Source organism: Ochotona princeps, chromosome 6 (genome assembly GCF_030435755.1).
Source record: "Ochotona princeps isolate mOchPri1 chromosome 6, mOchPri1.hap1, whole genome shotgun sequence".
NCBI lineage: Eukaryota > Metazoa > Chordata > Mammalia > Lagomorpha > Ochotonidae > Ochotona > Ochotona princeps.
In genome coordinates, this window is record NC_080837.1 from 56,709,861 (window position 1) to 56,728,935 (window position 19,075).

Below are 19,075 nucleotides of genomic sequence, written 5' to 3' on the forward strand. Positions count from 1 at the left end.
AGAGATAGGAAGGGAGCCAGAGATTTTCCATCTACTAATTCACGCTTCAGATGCCCACCACAAGCCAAGCCTGTATTAGACTGAAGCTAAAATCTGGAACTCAGTCTAGATTTCCCATATAATGGCAGGGACCCTAGTACTTGAGCCATTATCTGCTTCCCTTTCCCCTGCAGGTATACACTAGCCAGAAGCTGGGACTCAAACCCAGGCACTTGGAACTGGATATAGTCCCCACAAGCAGCACTGAATAGGTGCACAAAACTCTCTCCCCAACATTCTTTTAAAAAAAAAAAAATAGATAGGCTCTTTCAGTTTTTTCTAGAAGACTGAAAAGGTGCTTTTATATATATATAAATTCTTGAAAGCTGCTAAATGTCAGTGATTTTCTACTTTCACTACCTTTTCAAAATCAGGTAGTACTATCTGTGCCAATTAATGTCATGGTTTTTCCTAGTCGCCTTATGTTCCCCCTCTCCCCCGGGTTAATCATATCTGTGGGCTGCCTGTTTTGAAGATCCAGCAAGTGTTTTGTCTTGTCCCGTTTTTTGTCCTTAACAATTGAGTAGAAAGGATATAGGTAAAGGGATAAATTGAAATAAACTTGTTAATATAAGTTAACACAAACTTATTTACAGTGAATTTTCCATTACTTTGTCTCACATAATCAAAAAGTGGTTCTTACTGAATTGAAAAAAACTAGTTAACCAGCAAAGGGGAAGGATTTATAGAATGTTGGCTTTCAACATTATATATTTACATGGTAGAGGGTTTTTTTTTTTTTTAGGCCTTTTTTTTTTTTTTTTTTGTAATCTGGAAAGTAATGTTTATTTTTAGAGTTAATGGAAATGCAAAAAAAAAAAAAAAAAAAAGAACTTATCCTTTCAGTGGTTCAAAATACTTTAGAACCTGGGAACGTTTTTTTCCGTACTTCACACAGTTAAAACTTTTGGTTATTTCACATTAGTCATGCTTAACTCTTATCTATATTTTTCACTGGTTTAGTTAAACTGGTCAAATTGGCTCTTCTGCCCAGGTAATTCATTTAACTGCAATGATCACATTAGCATTTGAACATTACTTGGGATTCTCTGATAATGATTTGAAATACGAGAAGTTTTCCAACAAAGTTATAAATACTCTATATTACAGACAGACACTGCCTTTTATACGTTTTCCATGGAAAGTCACGTAGCTGTTTTGGTGTGTTGCTATTGAAAGAGAGGAAGCTTCCCATCGTTTCATGCTTCTGCCGCTTTCTCTCTGATTTCTAACTTTCTGGGTCTCCATTGGATTTTTCTGTCCTATGCCCTCTGAGACTTATGTCCTGAGATTATTCATCTTTTGTGTCCTTGCTCTCTCCTTTGACCTACCAACCTAGGTACTTATACCTGCCAATTCAAAGAAACTCTGTCTGGGACTTCACTGGAGATGACATGATCTCACAATGAGAGTGCTATTGTATCCTTCAACCTATGTGTTTTCCAGTTCCAGTATGTTTTAGAGCCCCAGTGTCCCTCCCTTTCCTCCAAATAACTCTCAGAAGTTTAAGCTTTCCATTTTGTCACTCCATTTGGAAATTAGGATATTTTGAGATTTAATAGTAGAAAGGATAAATTTTCAGTAGAGCTATATTTATAATTTGTGCCACTTTAGAAACTGTGCTGTGTATTGTATGCCAATAATTATTTCAATACAATATACACAACCAATTGTTTGTAGCTCAGAAACTACCAGTTTTATCTGAACACTTTGATGTGATGTAATTACAGCATAGTGACTTTCTGATAAGATTGTTGTATTCTACAGTTTAAGTGACTTTATTAAAGTAAATTTTTTAGCTATACCCAAATTCATTTAACATGTATGAAGTGACTCTTTTGTTATTTAGTTCTGTTATTGGCAATGGATAGTCTTTGCTGTCAAGAAATTTACAACCTAGAGCAGTTGATAAGATGCATAAACAAGTAAAAGAGACATTAAGGCTCATCAGGAGACTGGCTGAGGCTTTGTGAAGGAGATTATGATTGAGATTAATTTCATCAGACAGAATTCACAAAGGGGGTTTTCAGCAAAGCCAGTAGTTTGAACCTTGTGACTTCAGACTCCCAATCTATAGACATGTAAGAAATGCATTTCTTCATAAATGTGAAAAAGAAAAAAAAGCTGTTCTTGAAAAACAGTGAGTAGACTGCTGGTAGCCAGAGTGCTTACCTGTTTAGAAGTAGTGGAAGAAAAGCTTGAAAGGGTACTGGTAACCATGGTTGGAGTACTTTAGCATGGAAAGAATTTGAATTTTCTTTCCATCATACAGCAGGTATTTAAGGAAATAATAGTAAATACAAAATGCAATCATAAACAGATATGCTCACTGCCCCTGTGGCACTAATTGCCCAACATTAATGTAATAATAAGAGAAAAGCATATAAAATTATGATAGGTGGTACACAGAAATAAAAAGGTAGATAGTACCATGAAGGGATTCAAGGCAAGGAGATTAGATGGTTTCCTTGAAGAAAGAGAAACTGAATCAAGATCACAGATGAGTTGGAATCCAATAAATAAAGAAGAATGAAAAGAGTATTTTATTTGGACTAAAATGTGTGAAGTTTGTTAGTGGGGAAGATTGTGGTAAGAACAAGAGACCATGAGCACTCACAGAGCATAGAGGCTGAAAGTGGCCAGATCGTGTAAACGTAAAGGATTTGTCTTTTCTAAAACCAGGAAGCAATGCATCAGGTTTACATTTTCAAAGTATAATTCTGCCCAACATATGAAGAGTAGATCATTGATTTCCAGGCAAGATGGTTACCAAAGATGATGAAATATAGAAAAACTAAATAAGTTGCCAGTCTCAAGAAGAAAATGTAACAAAGCATTGTAAACAAAATCTTGGTAGGGTAAAAGTCATAGCTCTGCTTGGCTGTGAAGCTTGAAGTAGGTATGGAGACTACTTTGGGGTTCCTTTGGGGTATGGGGACTAAAATTTTGCCATATGAGATAGGGCAAAGCTAGATTTATTGTAGAAAGCTAGGAGTAACAAATGCCATAAAGTGGCAGAACAGGCTGGGTCAAGAAAAACAGTCGAGTCCTTTTAGCTGCTATTTGAGAAATGGCATTTAAGTACATGCAAGCCCCAGGAATGGAGATAAAAGAAATAGCCTTACAGCTTGCCAGCGTCTAGTGTTTTGGTCAACCAGGCATCCACTCAGGATGGGGGAGTTCAGGAAGCAAGAAATCCAAAAAAAACTTGTAGACATTGACAAGATCAGCATGGAGAAACTTAGAAGAAAATTCTCCCAGCCACCTGACCGCACAGGTTCCCACGAAGAGGAAGACACATTTGTTGCCTCTTCTCCACTCTGTGCTGGTGAGCTGCCCTGGAAGATGAGGACAGTGAGGAGAACAGAAGACACAGGGAAAGGAGAGGGCCCCTTCGATAACAGACAAGTCAGCTTGTCCTTGTGCAGAGAACTCAATTCCTCACTCTCAGTGTGGTAGCTCTTCCTTTTGTTTTTGTTTGTTGGCTTTTGTGTGTGTGTGTGGTTTATGTTGAGCCCTGTTGTATGGGAACCGGTGCTTCAGGCATGAAGCCTCTATTTCTGAGACAGTCAGTCTTCTGGTTGCCAGTAAAGTGCTGTGGAAGTTCAGAAGAAGAAGCTTTTGATCTAACTGCATCATTTGCTCATGAAATTTTTGTTCTTTGTGATTTGGTTGGTGGTGTTTGTGTGTGTGTGTGTACACCAGTTGCGCATCAGAGTGCTGATCCAGTTAAGACTTTATGAAAGCCATACAGGCAATGGGAACAAAATGGACCAAACATGTGGTGGTGGAGGTGGGGTACGACGTGAGGAAGCAGTCCTCCAGGAAGACCAAAAGGAACAGTAAACACTTGAGTTCTCTTGAAACCTGTATAATGGAAATAAGTGCTAGGATGAGCTAAGATTTTCAAGTCAGAAATGTTTTTTCTGCTCATAGAGGAACTAGATGTCCAGAGTACAGAAAGAACCTTTTTTTCACTATATTACCCTCTGCTCTTTTTATATATTATTTTTTAAGATTTTGTTTTGTTTGAATTGAAAGGCAGAGTGACAGAGAAGGGAACAGAGAGAAAAAAAAAAAAAAATCTTCCAACTTCTGCTGACTCCCTAGATGGCCTCAACAGCCAGTGGTGACCAGGCCAAAGCCAGGAGCCAGGAGCTCCATCCAGCTCTCCCCTGTGGGTAGCAGGGACTCAGGTGTTTGAGCCGTGACCTGCTGCTTCATGGGTGAGTTAGTAGAGAGCTGGGTGGGAAATGGAGCAGCAGGAATTCAAACCAGCACTCTGAGCTGGGATGTGGGTGTCTCAAGTAGTGACTTAACCCATTGTGCTGAACGCCTACCCCATCTTTTTAATTTGCACTATGCAAGTAATTATTAAAAATTTAAAAACAAAGGAAAAGGATATAGGGTGAAGTGAGATGAGTGAATACAAAGAAATAAGGCAAACAGAATAACTTGAACAGAAATGGTTTATGCTTTTAAAGTTATTGATAGGGCCAGAACTGAACAAAGTTGACAAGGGTTCTTTAGTCTCTTGAACAGGAAATATGGGAAAGCAGTGCCTTCAGGCCAGTGAATCTGCAGAATGACCAACAGTAGAGTTAAACTGAAGGCAATTGAATTGTTCAGAAACCTCAGGTCCAAAATCACAATGGCAGTAGCAGTGGAAACGAAGACATAAATAGAATCTAGAAATCTAAGGGCTAATGCTGTGACATAGTGGGATGAACCACCATCTGCAGTGACAGTATCCCATATGGTCACCTGTTCAATCCAGCTCCCTGCTTATGGTCTGGGAAAGCAGCAGAGGATGGTCCACATGTTTGGGCCAGTGAATCCACATGGGAGAACTTGATGTAGCATCTGGCTGCTGACTTCAGCCCAGCCCAGCCCAGCCCTAGTCATTGCAGCCATTTATGGAGTGAATCAATGGATAGAAGGCATCACTCTACCTCATCGTCTCCCTCCAGGTAAATAAATAAATCTTTAAACAGTGATCTTCAAAAGGAATATGGGAATTTAGAAAGATTTCTTTTAGCATACCAGTAATTTTAGATAGTAAAATGTCCTTTGTATACTTAGGATTCACCCACAAAGTGGGGGAAAAAAAAAGAAAAATATGTATGTATAAAAGTAAATATATGTGTATGTATGTATGTGTATGTGCGTGTATACATATGAGCTCTATAATACATATATGTATATATATATGTGTATATAATTTTTTATTTGAAAGGGTAAAAGAAACAGCAAAACATATTTTGCATCTGCTGGTTCACTTCCCAAAATGTCCAGAATAACCAAGGGCCATGCAGAAATCAAGAACGTGCAGGTTAGTCTCGGTTTCCCATGTGATCAGCTCAAGTACTTGAGCCACCACTTGCTGCCTTCCAAGGTGAACATTAGCAAGAAACTAGAATCAGAAGCAGGGTTGGATCGCTTCTTGGCCTTTGACTGAGATCAAGTGTAGAAGCAGGGTTGGGACTGGAACCCAGGGACTATGCTATAGGACACGGACATCCCCATCAGCGTCTTAATTGCTGCACTACATGCCTGTCCTTTTAAATTTGACTTAAATCTTAATCAGTTTAGCTTCTTCTAACAACTAATAGCATCCAGATTTTTATCATTGGATATTCTTTTGATAGAACTGATCATTTTGTTCCTTTGCTGAAGCAATAATAAAAACAGAACATTTTACTTTGAAAGCAAAGCAGGAGCATTCTAAGATTGCTTATGAGGGTTATTGAATTCTGAAGCACTGAATATGTACATGTTCTGTAGTTGCTTTGTACTTCACAAAAACTGTTATCGCCTTTCATCTGGCAACCACACAAAACTTCCTGCAGAAGAACAGCTTATATTTTTAGCTAATACTCTGCTTACTTATCTTTTTTCTTTTTAAGTTTTTTTTTTCTTCCATCTTAAACCTTTGTTAAAGATACTCATCACATGGTCATGTTACTGGAAAGTGCTGTTGGGAGAAAATTTGTAAAAGATGTGAGGAAAAAAAACATTTATTTTCTACTGAAGGAGCAATAGGTCTATGAGACCACGAGACTCAAAATTCAGTTAGATGTGCTTGGGCTAAAGGTGTCCATCATGACTACTCTCTCCCTAGCCACACATGAACTTACCTCTTATGAAGAAAACTGCTGAATTTATTTAATAAATAACTTTTTGATTTATGATTTTAACATTTTGAGGGCTATAGCTGTGCTGCAGACACTAAATTTATGTAGCTCATCTTCACTAATCCCCCACAACTATATTGATTTGAATATTATACTTAAATTTTATTCGCCAGGTACTTTTCGAGGGCCTGTTAGGTGGATATGTCACAAGTATGAAGGTGAAGCAGTCTCTGTCCTCAAGTTTTATATATATTTATTTAAGTTATATTTAAGTTTATTTTATATATATTTAAGTTTATTTTTTACTGGAAGGTCAGATATACAGAGAGGAGGAGAGACAGACAGGAAGATCTTCCATTTTTTGATTCATTCCCCCAAACGGCCACAACAACCAGAGCTGAGCTGATCCGAAGCCAGGATCCGGGAGCCTCTTCTGGGACTCCCACGTGGGTGCAGGGTCCCAAGGCTTTGGGCCATCCTCAACTGCTTTTCCAGGACACAAGGGAGCTGGACAGCAAGAAGGTATGGAAGAGTTACATATATTTTTTAAGTTTTCTTTACTGTGGAAGAATTTTATTTCATTTTCAAAGACAAAGGAAAGCTTTGCTGGATACATTATCCTGGGGCCAACAGTTTTTTGCTTTTAGAGTCTGGAATATGTCACTCCATTCTTTTCTGACCTGTAGAGTTTCCTGGGAGAGGTCTCCTGTGAGTTTACTTGCCATTCCTTTATATGTCAATTGATTTTTTTTATGTGCACATTTAAGGATCATTTTTTTAAAAAATTTATTTATTTTTATTACAAAGTCAGATATACAGAGAGGAGAGACAGAGAGGAAGATCTTCCATCCGATGATTCACTCCCCAACTGAGCGCAATGGCCAGTGCTGCGCGGTGTCCCACGCGGGTGCAGGGTCCCAAAGCTTTGGGCCATCCTCGACTGCTTTTCCAGGCCACAAGCAGGGAGCTGGATGGGAAGTGGAGCAGCCAGGATTAGAACTGACGCCCATATGGGATCCCGGGGCACATTCAAGGCAAGGACTTTAGCCGCTAGGCCATGGCGCTGGGCCCTAAGGATCTTTTTCTTATGTTCGACTGAAGAGAGCTTGATTATCACGTGCCATGGTGAAGATCACTTTTGGTCATGCCTGTTGAGAGTTCTCTGCGCCTCCTGGACGTTGTGCTTTTAATTTGCTCCACTATATTCTTCATTTCTGATATATCAGCTTTCATTTGATTCATTTCCTGTGTGACATATTCCTTAAATTGCTTTAATGCCTGTATTATGCTTCTCATTGTGGATAAGAAGCTTTATAACAAGTGTTTTGAATTCTGTGTGCCCCATTTTTCGATGTATTCCTCAGTTAACTCTGAGGTTGGCATCAAGTTTTGCTCCTTTGCAGGGGAGTCTTCAGTAATATTCATTGTGCCTCTGTCTCTTTTGCTCTTGGTCATTGCACTTCTGGTTATCAGATTCTTCTCCTTGGGACAGGTTTCTAAGCTGTATCACCCACATGTCTACAATTCTGTTTACTTATTGTGGTTGGTACATGGCTCTTTGTTTTTGTTTGTTTGTTTGTTTTAATCTATTTTATTGTATTGTTGTTGACAATCTTCACATAGTTAATTACAGTTAAAGGAAAAAGAAGAAGAAAAAAAAGAAAAAAAAAAGGTTCAGGGGGGTAGGGAAGCGGGCAATGCTATCATGTCAATATTGTTCCCATCATGTATCTGAGGTAAAGGGGGACATTGAGGGAGAAGCCCCACCCGGCTTCCCGCCCACCCCAAGTCCCGGATGTGGGGCATGCTCTGAGATATTTGCTCGAGTGGTGTTAATAGTTCTCCAGTCATGAATTGCTGCCAGTTTCGCTCGATGAGGTCGTCCACTGATTGATATGGTCCATCACAAAGTCTCTGTTTGCCCCATATTTCGCTGCCAACATATAGCTGAGATAAAGGATTGATCTGTTCTGTCTTCTGTCTTTTCTTGGTTAGAGTTCTGAGTCCAGCAGTTCGATTGGGGAGATCTCCAAAGATACTTTGAGGTATTCCCAGATTAGTTTCTTGTATGTTCTAGCAAGCACAGGGCCCAGCACAGTCCATCACCCCGATCAGCTGGTGGTTTCAATTGCTGGATTGGTTCTGTTTTCGGTCCCGGGTTGCACTAGAACCAATGGGTGTTGCAGTCCAGTCTGGTTCGGCCCTTACATCAACCAGTGGGAGCTGCAGCCTAGTTGGGGTGACCCACAATAACCCCCACCAGGCCCGCCCCCTACCCTGGTTTGCCAGTATGTGTAGCAGAAGACCAGTCTGTCCCCCATCCCATTTGGCTCTTGTACTTGTCAATGGGTATTAAAGCTTAGTTCTATCTAACCAACTCAACCATCCAGCCCTCACGGATGTTGTTGAGTGCCTCTCTATCTAGCCATCCCAGCCCCCGTCCCAGTTTTCATGCCCTCCCACGGGAATAGTGACCCAAGAAGGGGGAACCCACTTTTCCCTCCCAGGTCTCTCTGTCCCGGTTTATGCACTCTTTATGTGGTTCTGTGATTTGACTTGACAGAATTAGTCCCCAGTGCCAGCTTCTGCCAGCTGATGCTGCTGCCCTGATCTAGTCCACATGCAGCGCACAGGTGTTGTAGCCTTGCTTAGTCGGGTCTGTCTCTATCCCAGCCCACGCTCTCCAGTGGGAGTAGCTGTCCAGAGAAGGGACCAGTCCCTTAATTCCCCCGCCAGCTCTGCCCCTTCCTTCCTGGATCTCACGTGTGCTGGATGGGTGCTGCATTCATATCCAGTACAGGCAACCACGCCCTGGCATTCCATAATGTGTACTGGTTTTGTCGCAACCAAACCCGGCTCATCCCACACTCTGTTCTGGTGATCGGATTTGCCAGTGGATGACATGAACTGATTCAGCCTGGTCTGCTCCTGACCCATGCCGAATGTATGCCAGTGGGAAACTTTCCATGGCCTATTCTGGGCTGTTTCGATACATGGCTCTTTGTTTGCAGTCACTTGTGCCACTCCCTCCAGCGAGTTCCAGGTCTGGGTTCTTATGTTAGATTTCCACCACGGTCTCCGCAGCCCCATCTCCTGGCTCACTGCTCTCCACTTCCTGTGATGCCATGCTGAGGCTGCACTGTTGTCTGTACAACCTTTCTCCCATTTCCAGTTCAAGCTATTTCCAGGATTAGGGAGACACCAGGTGTCCTATATAGCTAGGTTATTGGTGGCACTAATCTTTTTTTTTTTTTTTTTTTTTTTTTGGTGGTAATGGTGCTAATCTTGCCAGAACCTGTTGGCCATTAGGTCTGAGGGACACATGGACCTATTTTGACTCTTATAATGCTGAAGTCAGTATTATTTTCCCTGTGGGACCCATGCAGTGCACTAAGCTCAATGCTTAGTGCTCTGAGCTAAGTGCATGTGTAACTCACTGTTGTCCCTGCAGTCTTAAAGCTTTTGCCACACTGTACAAAATGGTACCTGATGTGCCACTACTAGAGTTCTTGATCTGCTGGCCATTAGGTCTGAGGACTACCCTCACGTATCTTGGGTAGAACCTGTAGGATGCCACGTTGTTACAGTTCACTGAGCCAAAAATGAGTTCACTCCCAAAATGGTGCCCATTTGGCTCTAGGGGGAGGACTCGGCTATGAAATTCACCCTGTTCCCGCTCTGCCAGTCTGGGACCTGCCACTCTTTCTCAGCTCCTGGTCAAATCAAACAGACCAGCAAGATGGGCAATTCTTTGTCTGGGTTCACCTCTTGAGCTCCCGGTGAACACCCCTTCCCACCTTGTTGATAGTGAAATTCTGGCTGCTGGTGCAGTTCAGATAGCCGCTTGCTGAATGCTGCTGGGGTATCAGTCACTGCAGCACCACCTTGTGCCTGCGGCTTTCCTGTGTCTCAGGAAAGACTGTCCTGCTTTCATTATGTCACCTCCTATATCCTGGAATGTGCCCTCTCTGCTTCATACTGGCTAATGTTTCTCCATTAGCCAGTATGTTTAAATGTGTCCTTACCCTATTCCTCCATCTTGATTCTCCAAATGAAGGACTTTTTACAGCTAGTTCTTGGCATGTCTGCAATGCCTGCTGTTCAACTTTTACTTTTCAGGGTTATTGTTGAGTAACGCGTTACTGAAACACAGCACTACAATATCATGATATAATGACTGTCAATCTGATAATCAAGGCAGCTACAAAGTGACTAGTGTATGAGTAGTGTATGCACTGTGGATGCACTTGAAGAAAGGATGAGTCATGTCTGACGCAGGAGGGGCCAGAAGAGGGTGTGTTATATTTCAACACTCTGATGAGAAGAATCTAGAATTTAAAATTTACGTTTTTAAAAAAATTATAGAATTTTCCATTTAATGCTTTTTAAAAGATTTATTTATTTTTATTGCAAAGTCAGATATCTAGAGAAGATTAGAGACAGACAGGAAGATCTTCCATCCGATGATATACTCCCCAAGCGGCTGCAATGGCTGGAGCTGAGCCGATCTGAAGCCAGGAGACAGGAGCCTCTTCCGGGTCTCCCGTGCAGGTGCAGGGTCCTTAGGCTTTGGGCCATCCTTGACTGCTCTCCCAGGCCACAGGCAGGGAGCTGGATGTGAAACGGGGCCGCCAGGATTAGAACTGGAGACCATATGGGATCCTGACGCATGCAAGGTGAGGACTTTAGCCACTAGGCTACTACACTGAGCCCCATTTAATATTTGTATACTTCCATTGACCACAGATAATCAAACCTCAGAGAGACTGCAGGTAAAGAAGGACTACTATAGTGGTGTTCATCACAGGAAACCCCAATTACAGTCTGTAATACTGAGGTTATTTTTAATTTTATTTTGTAAAGATTTATTTATATGTTTGAAAGGCAGTTATAGAGAGAAAGGGAGCAGGAGAGAGGCAGAGAAATATCTTCCATGCAGTGATTCTGCCCAGATGGTCACAACATCCAGGGCTAGGCCAGAACGAAGCCTGGAGCCAGGAACTTCGTTAGGGTCTCTTACCCATGTTATAGAACTTTAAGCACTCTACTGTAGAAGACCTGGGAGTTTCTTAAATGTGTTTCTTAAAAATGTGAGTTGAGTCTCCATTAATTCTCAAAAGACTTCTGTGAGTCTTCCTTTTTACCACTAGCAAAATGTTTAAGATAGATCATGAAGATATTTTATATTATTCTCTGCTTTAAGTTATAAGACCCCGTAAACAAATCAGACAGTCCTAACTGATGTAAAATATATTTGAGATCGGAAACATATTGGTTGTTTTATTTTGAACTTTTACTTTGTAGTTATGAGTCCTTGTGGGTCTTTAGTAAGTCAGTGGGACTGACAGGAATAAAGTGTCCTAACAATCGCACAGTTGTGCAGGAAGCGGTCCACCCAGGTTGGTGAATAATTATCGTGAAAAATCAAGACATGTGACTAGCTAGAAGTACTCAAAATGTTGACTAACTTAGATCATAAGATAAGCACATTAATTTAGATATCTCAACTATGAAGATGTGCTTTGAGCGTCTAAAAAAAACAGATAGTCTGTCCTGCAGTTTTCTTCAGTAAAATAAGTCATTTTTTTGGCCTCCTACTCACGTCATGCATTATTATTTAGCACTTGTCAGAATGTTCGAATTTCTTTTTATCAATCATCTTTTATATCTTAGAGAAACAGGGTGTCCTTTCAGAGAATAGTATTTTTTGGAAAAAAAGATAGTACTAAGATCTAAGAGTAGGAGAAGGAGTAAAACTGAAATGGCAGACCCTATATTATTTTTGGAAAGAATTTATGTACTATTTCTTTTTATGATTATCTATTAATAAAGCATCATACATAATAAAGTTGCCATTTCATAGGTCGGCAACACATACTGTGGAGGTGCTTCAAAGACAGGGTACACAGCAATCTCTGGCTCGTTTTTGTTGTTGAAATGTTTGTAGCAGTTCCACGCACAGTAGATTAGATAAGCCTTAAAGACGATGAAGAGCACACAGAACATGAGAAAAATGAACAAGAGGCAGCTGGAGTCCAAGGCCAGGAGTTGTCTTTGTAGGGAAAATCAGGTAACCGATCCAGATATTCTTTGATCCTTGGCAAGTGCGAACTGATAGCGAGGGAACAACTGAGGACGAAGTCAAAAGCCCGTAACAGAAGAATGGGATCAACCAACCTCCCTGATTAAAAATTGCCCCATACAGCAGCACTGAACTGACTATAAACGTAAGAACAGAGATGGCAAAAAGAACACAAACATTATCAGCCAGCTTCTCGAGTAGTAATTACCAATGACTTCATACTGAATGTTGTTGACAGTGGGCATTAAGTTTGGATGAGTCACTTCCACAATCAGCAATATTGCCATCAATAGGTTGGCCACTATATACAGATCCCCAGGATGATGGTCCCGGTGCAGACATAGCAACAGGCGCCTCACTGGGTGCTGTAGAACCAGTCGCCACGGCTCTGCAAAGACATAGACACCATGGGAAAGACTCGTGGACTCCCTGCCACCCTGTCCCTGGTGAAGGCTTTCCGTGTAACAGTGGAACTCAGTTGAGTCAAGGCTCTCCCCTGCCAAACAACAACATGTCCTCCAGCCTGCCCCGGCGGTGGCCCCAACAGCTCCTCTTATGGCCTTCCTCCTTTGCTTTTCCCCTGTTACTATTTTTTTAAAGAATGTAATATTAGTATTAGTAAATTAATAAATGCCAAATTTGTGAATTTTAAAAAATTTTATTTATTTATTTTCTTGGCAAGTTAGATATACAGAGAGGAGGAGAGACAGAGAGAGACAGAGAGACAGCTGCTCCCCAAGCAGCTGCAACTACCAGAGCCGATCCGGAGCCAGGAGCCAGGAACCTCCTCCAGGTCTCCCACGTGGGTGCAGGGTCCCAAGGCTTTGGGCCGTCTTCGACTGTTTTCCCAGACCACAAGCAGGGAGCTGGATGGGAGGTGGGGGCCCCCAGGATTAGAACCGGTGCCCATATGAGATCCCATCATGTTCAAGGTTAGGCACTGGACCCAAGTTTGTGAATTTTCTAACTTCTTTTTTTGTGCGTATTATTTTGATGATTTTTACTTAGTTGATTAGGGCATAAAAGGGCAAGGGCTACAGGAAAGTGGGTGAGACTGTTGTTTCCACATTCTCTTTTTTTTTCTTTTCTTTCTGTATCTGGGGGAAGGGGAGAGACAAAGGGAGAAGCCTACCCAGCCTCCCAACCATCCTAGGTCCCCGATGTGGGGGTACTGCTCAAGTGGTTTTGATAGTTCAACAGTTCTGAATTGTTGCCAGTCTTGCCATTCCAAACACGATGAAATCTCTCCAGAATCCTCTGGCTGACATAGTCCACCTTAGAGTCTCTACCCGCCCAGATTTTCACTGCCAGCCCGTGGTTGACCTATTCTGTCCTCCGTCCTCTGCTGTGGCATCAGGTGTCCTCTGCAGGCTCCAGTGCACTACCATATCCTCCATGTGCACATGGATATGCTGTTCACTGCTCCATCCGAGCCACTGAGGAGGCTCAGCTCTGCCACATGCACTCCACAGTCAGACCATGGAATCTGTACTTCTCTTCGTGGTTGGGGTTCTGAGTACCGCAGTTCAGTTGGGGGGATTCCACAAAGAAACTTCATCTGAAGTGATCCCAGACCTGATTCTTGTTTGTGCTTGCCAATACAGGGTCCGGCACAGTCTGTTGCCCCAAGCAGCTTACGCATATGCTGATCCTTACAATTGCTGGGTCAGTTCTCTGTCCAGCCCTGTCTTCCACACGAACCATCGGGTGTTGCAGTACAGCCCGATCCTGTCCACCATACACTTTCCCTCACACAAACCAGTAGGAGCTGGAGTCTAGTTGAAGTTTCCCACAGTAATCCCTATCAGGCCTGCCCCCTGGCCTGGTTCCCTGCCTGCCAGTATGTATAGCAGACTGGTAAACAGTCTGTCCCACATCTCATTCAGTTCACATACATGTCAGTGGGCATTGACACCTAGTTCAACCCAACCAGCCCCACTATCCAGCCCACGTATGTGCCAGTGGGTGCCACTCTGTCTACCCGTACCTGCCCCAGTCCCAGTTCTTATGCTCACCAGTGGGAGTGGCAACTGAAGAGGGAGGTGTCCACTGTTTCCTTACTAGGCCCACTCCCACTCCTGGATCATGCATTCTCCAGGTAGTTCTGCAGTTTAATTTGACAGAATTAGCCCCCAGTGCCAGCATCTGCCAGCTGATGCTATAACAAAGCGCAGCCAACCCATACCCACCCTGACATATGCTTGCATCAGTAGAAACAGTCAACCCAGCCTGGCTTTTCCCTGATCCAGCTCACATAAAACCAATAGGTGTTGTAGCCCTTCCTGGCCTGCTCTGTCCCCATCCCAGCTCTCACGCTCTCTAGTGGGAGTGGTGGTCCAGCAGGGGAGCTGCATGCAACTCCCCCTACTGGCTTTACCCCCTATCCCCAATTCTCATGTGGTTGGTTGCTGCGACATAGCTGGCATGGACCACCTCGCCTCAGCATTTGCTAGTGGGTATTGTAGCCTGGTCTGGCCCAGCCTGACCCCAAATCCAGCTCATGCTGGTGGGGGTTACAGCTTAGCCCAGCCCAGCCGACACCCAGTCCCAGCCATAATATGTACTAGCATGTGTTGCAGCTGAACCTGGCCTGACCCACACGCCATTCTGGTACTCAGATTTGCCAGTGGGTAATGTGAACTGGGCCAGCCAGGTCCATCCCTGACTTGTGCCAAATGTATACTGGTGGGTACCATTCCCTGACCTGTTTTGGGCTGCTCCCTGTTGTCGTTCTTGTGCTTACCTTCAGGAATTAGGTCCCAACGGAGTAGTTTCCCAAGCTCCTCCATCAGAACCTCTACCAATGCCAAATCTTGCACATTCCAGTGAGTCCAGGGGCCAGCCCTACTTATTCCACCTCCTGTGCTAGCAGAAACAGTGGCCTTTCCTGACTGGTCTTCACCCATTCTGGTTCTTACTGTTGGATGTAAACTCTTGAGCTAACCAGCGGGACTTGTATTTCCACAGGGTTGGGCCCACATTTCCCCCATAGAATCTACTCCCTTACCTGGTTCTCTTGCATGCTGTTTAATGTCATGGTCCAGCCTAACGTGACCCTTCCCTTGTTCCAAAATTCAGTCAGGTACTGGGATCTAGCCCTGCTAGACAGGCCTCCAGCCCTAGCTTTCGCATGGACTGGTGTGTGGCAGTCAGCAATGTTCCAGGATAACAAGCCCTACTCAGGACTCACATGTAGGCTGGTATATCAATCTGATCCATACAGATTGTCCGAACTCTCCCCTCCAAACCACCAGGTCTCAGTTCCCTTGCTTAACTTGCAAGTACAGTGACCCTGACATTGGGAGTCCCTCAAGATTTATTCCTCACCTACATGCACAGTGTTCTTATCCATGGTTGTCCCAAGGCAGCAATTCCATACCCTACAGACCCCAGAATTCACTGCCAGGCCGCCAGTAGGCAGAGCCTGGCACCAATTGTTGTGCTAGCCACTCAAAAACCCGCAACTTGCTCACCACATGACAGCGGTGGTTATGGCTAGGGCCCCAAGCATTTAATCTGACTTGGTTTAGGTATTCCCAGCAGCTGCCAGGGTTCTAGAGGCTTCCACCACCCAAACCCTAAGTTTGAACTATATAACTTGTTTCTTTTCTGATTTGTATCAATCAACAGGCAAGACTGGACATGTTTTTCTAAAATAAGATTTTTAAGTGGCTGGATGTCTACAATGTCTCTTGTTTTATAAAGATTTATTTATTTATTTGAAAGTCAAAGTTACACAGGGAGAGAGGGAAAGACAGGTCTTCTGGTTTTCTTCCCAGATGGCTATGATGAGTAGGGCTGGGCCAGGCTGAAGCCAGCAGCCAGCAGTCAGCAGCTTCAACTGGGTCTCCCATGTGGGTGACAGGGGTCCAAACACTTGGCCATTTTCTGTTGCTTTTCCCAGGTGGCTTAAGAGGGAACACAGTCAGCACTTGTTTGAGATGCCAACATCACATGCACAGACTTCACTCACTGCACCACGATGCTGGCCCCTGGAGACCTAAAGCCTGGGGAGCACTGAGGTTTGGGTTTTTTTTTTCCCCACTCCATGAAATGTTTAGTAAATAAAGACTAGAAAAGTCAGAAAAAGTGAGTTTGGGTTAGAAGCTGATGTGAGGTTCAGTTTTCAGCTCTGTTGCTAACTCCTCTTAGGGTCTTTGTTTCTTCTCCATTTTAAACCACAGTATCCTTAGCTGTAAGGTGAGGACACCAAATTCAGAATCTGTGAACACTCTTCCAGCTCTGCAAACTTGGTCAATCAAGCAGATTCCCTGAAAACAGGTGATGCATTTCTTCCAAAAGAGGGCGCTGTGATTTTTCTCAGTGAAAACAGACCAGCGAGTTCAGCTTATTTTGTGCCTTCAGGTTCCAAAGCCTTGAGAAATAGAGTCTAATTCCTTGTTTATTTAGAAAAAATGACATATATAGTTTTGTTTAGGCTTTGTTTTATCTTCTATTTAATGAGACCTTTCTCATAGCATTAAGTTTATTTTGGAAAACATTTCTAGTGATAATATGGGCATTTTTCGCAAACTCTTTATTGTTGCTATTATTTCAAAGAGACAGAGAGGCATACAGGGGGATCTTCCATCTGTTGGTTCTCTCCCCAAATGTTTACAATGACCAGGGCTGGATCAGGCTGGGGCCAAAGGCCAGGATCTTCACTCAGGTGTCCCATGTGGTGGCAAGGATCCTAGTCCTTCAGTCATCATCTGATGCTTCCCAGTGTGCAGGAAACTGGAAAAAAAAAAAAACCCAGAGTGACATGGACTTCAACCAGGCACTCCAAACACAACTCAACTGCTGAGTCAAATCCGTACCGCTGTTGCCAGCTTTTTAAATATTAAAAACCAATGCCGTGGGGCCTGGCGTAGTAGCCTTACAGCTGAAGTCCTTGCCTTGCACACACTGGGATCCCATATGGACCCTGGTTCCAGTCCCAGCTACCCTGCTTCTCATCCTGCTCACTGCTTGTGGCCTGGGAAAGCAGTTAAGGATGACCCAAAACCTTGGGATCCTGCACCCACATGTGAGACCCGGAAGAAGTTCCTGAATTCAGATCAGCTCAGCTCTGACCATTGTGGCCACTTGGGGAATGAATCAGCAGACAAAAGATCTTCCTGTCTGTCTCTCCTCCTCTCTGTATATCTGACTTTTCAATAAAAAAGTAAATAAATCTTTAAAAGAAAACCAAGGCTGTGAAGGATTTTTTAGCTACAAATCTTATACATAAATGTGTTCAGATTTCTATGTAAAAACCATTAATAGAGGCAGGATTTGTGTAGTAGTGGGTTAAGCCTGCTTAAGCCTGCTTGGGACATGTGTATCTAATATCACAGCAGCTGGAGAAGAGTCCTAGCTCCGCTTCCAGTACAGCTTCCTGCTGCTGCACACCCTGGAAGGCAGCAGGTGGTGGCACGGTACTTGGGTCCCTGTCACCCATGTGGGAGACCCAGAGGCTCCTGGGCTTCTAGGCCTGACCCACACTTCAAGTGTTGTAGGCTTCTAGGGAGGCGAGCAGCCACAGGGAGATCTTCCTCTCCCTCTCCTGCTCTGCCCTTCAGATAAATAAAAATTAATAAACAAGTTTATTGAAGAACCATAGACATTTTAAGTTCTTAATGTGTTTTATTAAATTGATTTCTTGAAATTACTAGTTTATATGCAGTACTGTCTTATGAGTTTGCAATATAATCATTCTAATCTCTGAAGTGGGCCAAAAGAAAAGCTTTTCTTTTCTTTCTTTTTTTTTTTTTTTTTGAAGAGTAATAATCACCTTTGTTATTTTTGTGAATGTTTATTTATTTTCATCTGCTTGAAAGGCAGAGCAACAGAGAAAGAAAGAGCTCATCCACCTTCTCATGCACTGCCAAAGTGGCTGCCACAGGCAGGGCTGTGCCAGGCAAAGCCAGGAACAGGTCACTGCGCCAGAGTTTCCCACATGCAGAGCCCACATCTGCCTTCCTAGATGCAGCGGTAGAAAGCTAGATCAGAGTCAGAGCAGCCAGTATTCAAACCAGCCTTTGGCTATGGGGTGCTTGTGTCATCCCATCACAATTACTGCTTTTAGACAATTTTATTGAGATACAAATTACATGCCATAAAATTTACTTACTTGAAGCATACATATTAGTTGTCTTTTAGTACATTCACAGTTGTGCAATTCACCTCAATCGATTTTATAGCATTTTTATCATCTCAGAAAGAACTTCCCATTCTCATTAGCTGTGACTCATCTTTTCCCCACAACTCCTCCCCTATCCCTTGGCAATCACTTATCTACTTACAGATTAGTCTGTTCCAGGCGTTTCAAAAATGTATCATACAGTAGGTGGCAGTTTATGCCTGGTTTCTTTCACTTAACATAATGTTTGCACGGTTCATTCATGTTAGAGCACACTTATATTAGCACGTTATCACCAAGTATTTCATTATATGGGTTAGAATATTGATACATTCGATGTATGTTTTATTTATCCATTCATCAGTTGCATTTTCTCATTTTTGCTATGGTGAATATTTTTACTATGAACATTAGTGTGCGTGTTTCTGTGTAGACATATATTTTCATATCTCTTGGGTATGCTTATGTTAAAATGTAATTAGAAATAAGTGGGTGATAGTACAATTTTTTTTTCAGTTTATGCACTTGTGTAAAAATTTTGTAGGCCTTCTTGTGTAGTTTTCAGATAGTTTTGCACCAAAATAAACTTGATGTCTGCTCATATAGATGTATAGAATTATTGCAACATATGGTTCTTTAATTTTTTTAGAAACTGCCAGACTGTCCAAAAGGGCCACACTATTTTCTGTTTCCACC

At 42.7% G+C, this 19,075-nt stretch overlaps 1 protein-coding gene and 1 pseudogene across 2 annotated transcripts in view; one reads left to right on the forward strand and one right to left on the reverse strand.

Annotated features, from left to right (window-relative positions):
• PRORP (protein only RNase P catalytic subunit) overlaps positions 1-19,075 on the forward strand; it is a 150,091-nt gene that overhangs the window by 68,606 nt on the left and 62,410 nt on the right. The window lies entirely within an intron of this gene.
• Positions 11,997-12,664, reverse strand: LOC105941791 (lysosomal-associated transmembrane protein 4A-like; annotated as a pseudogene).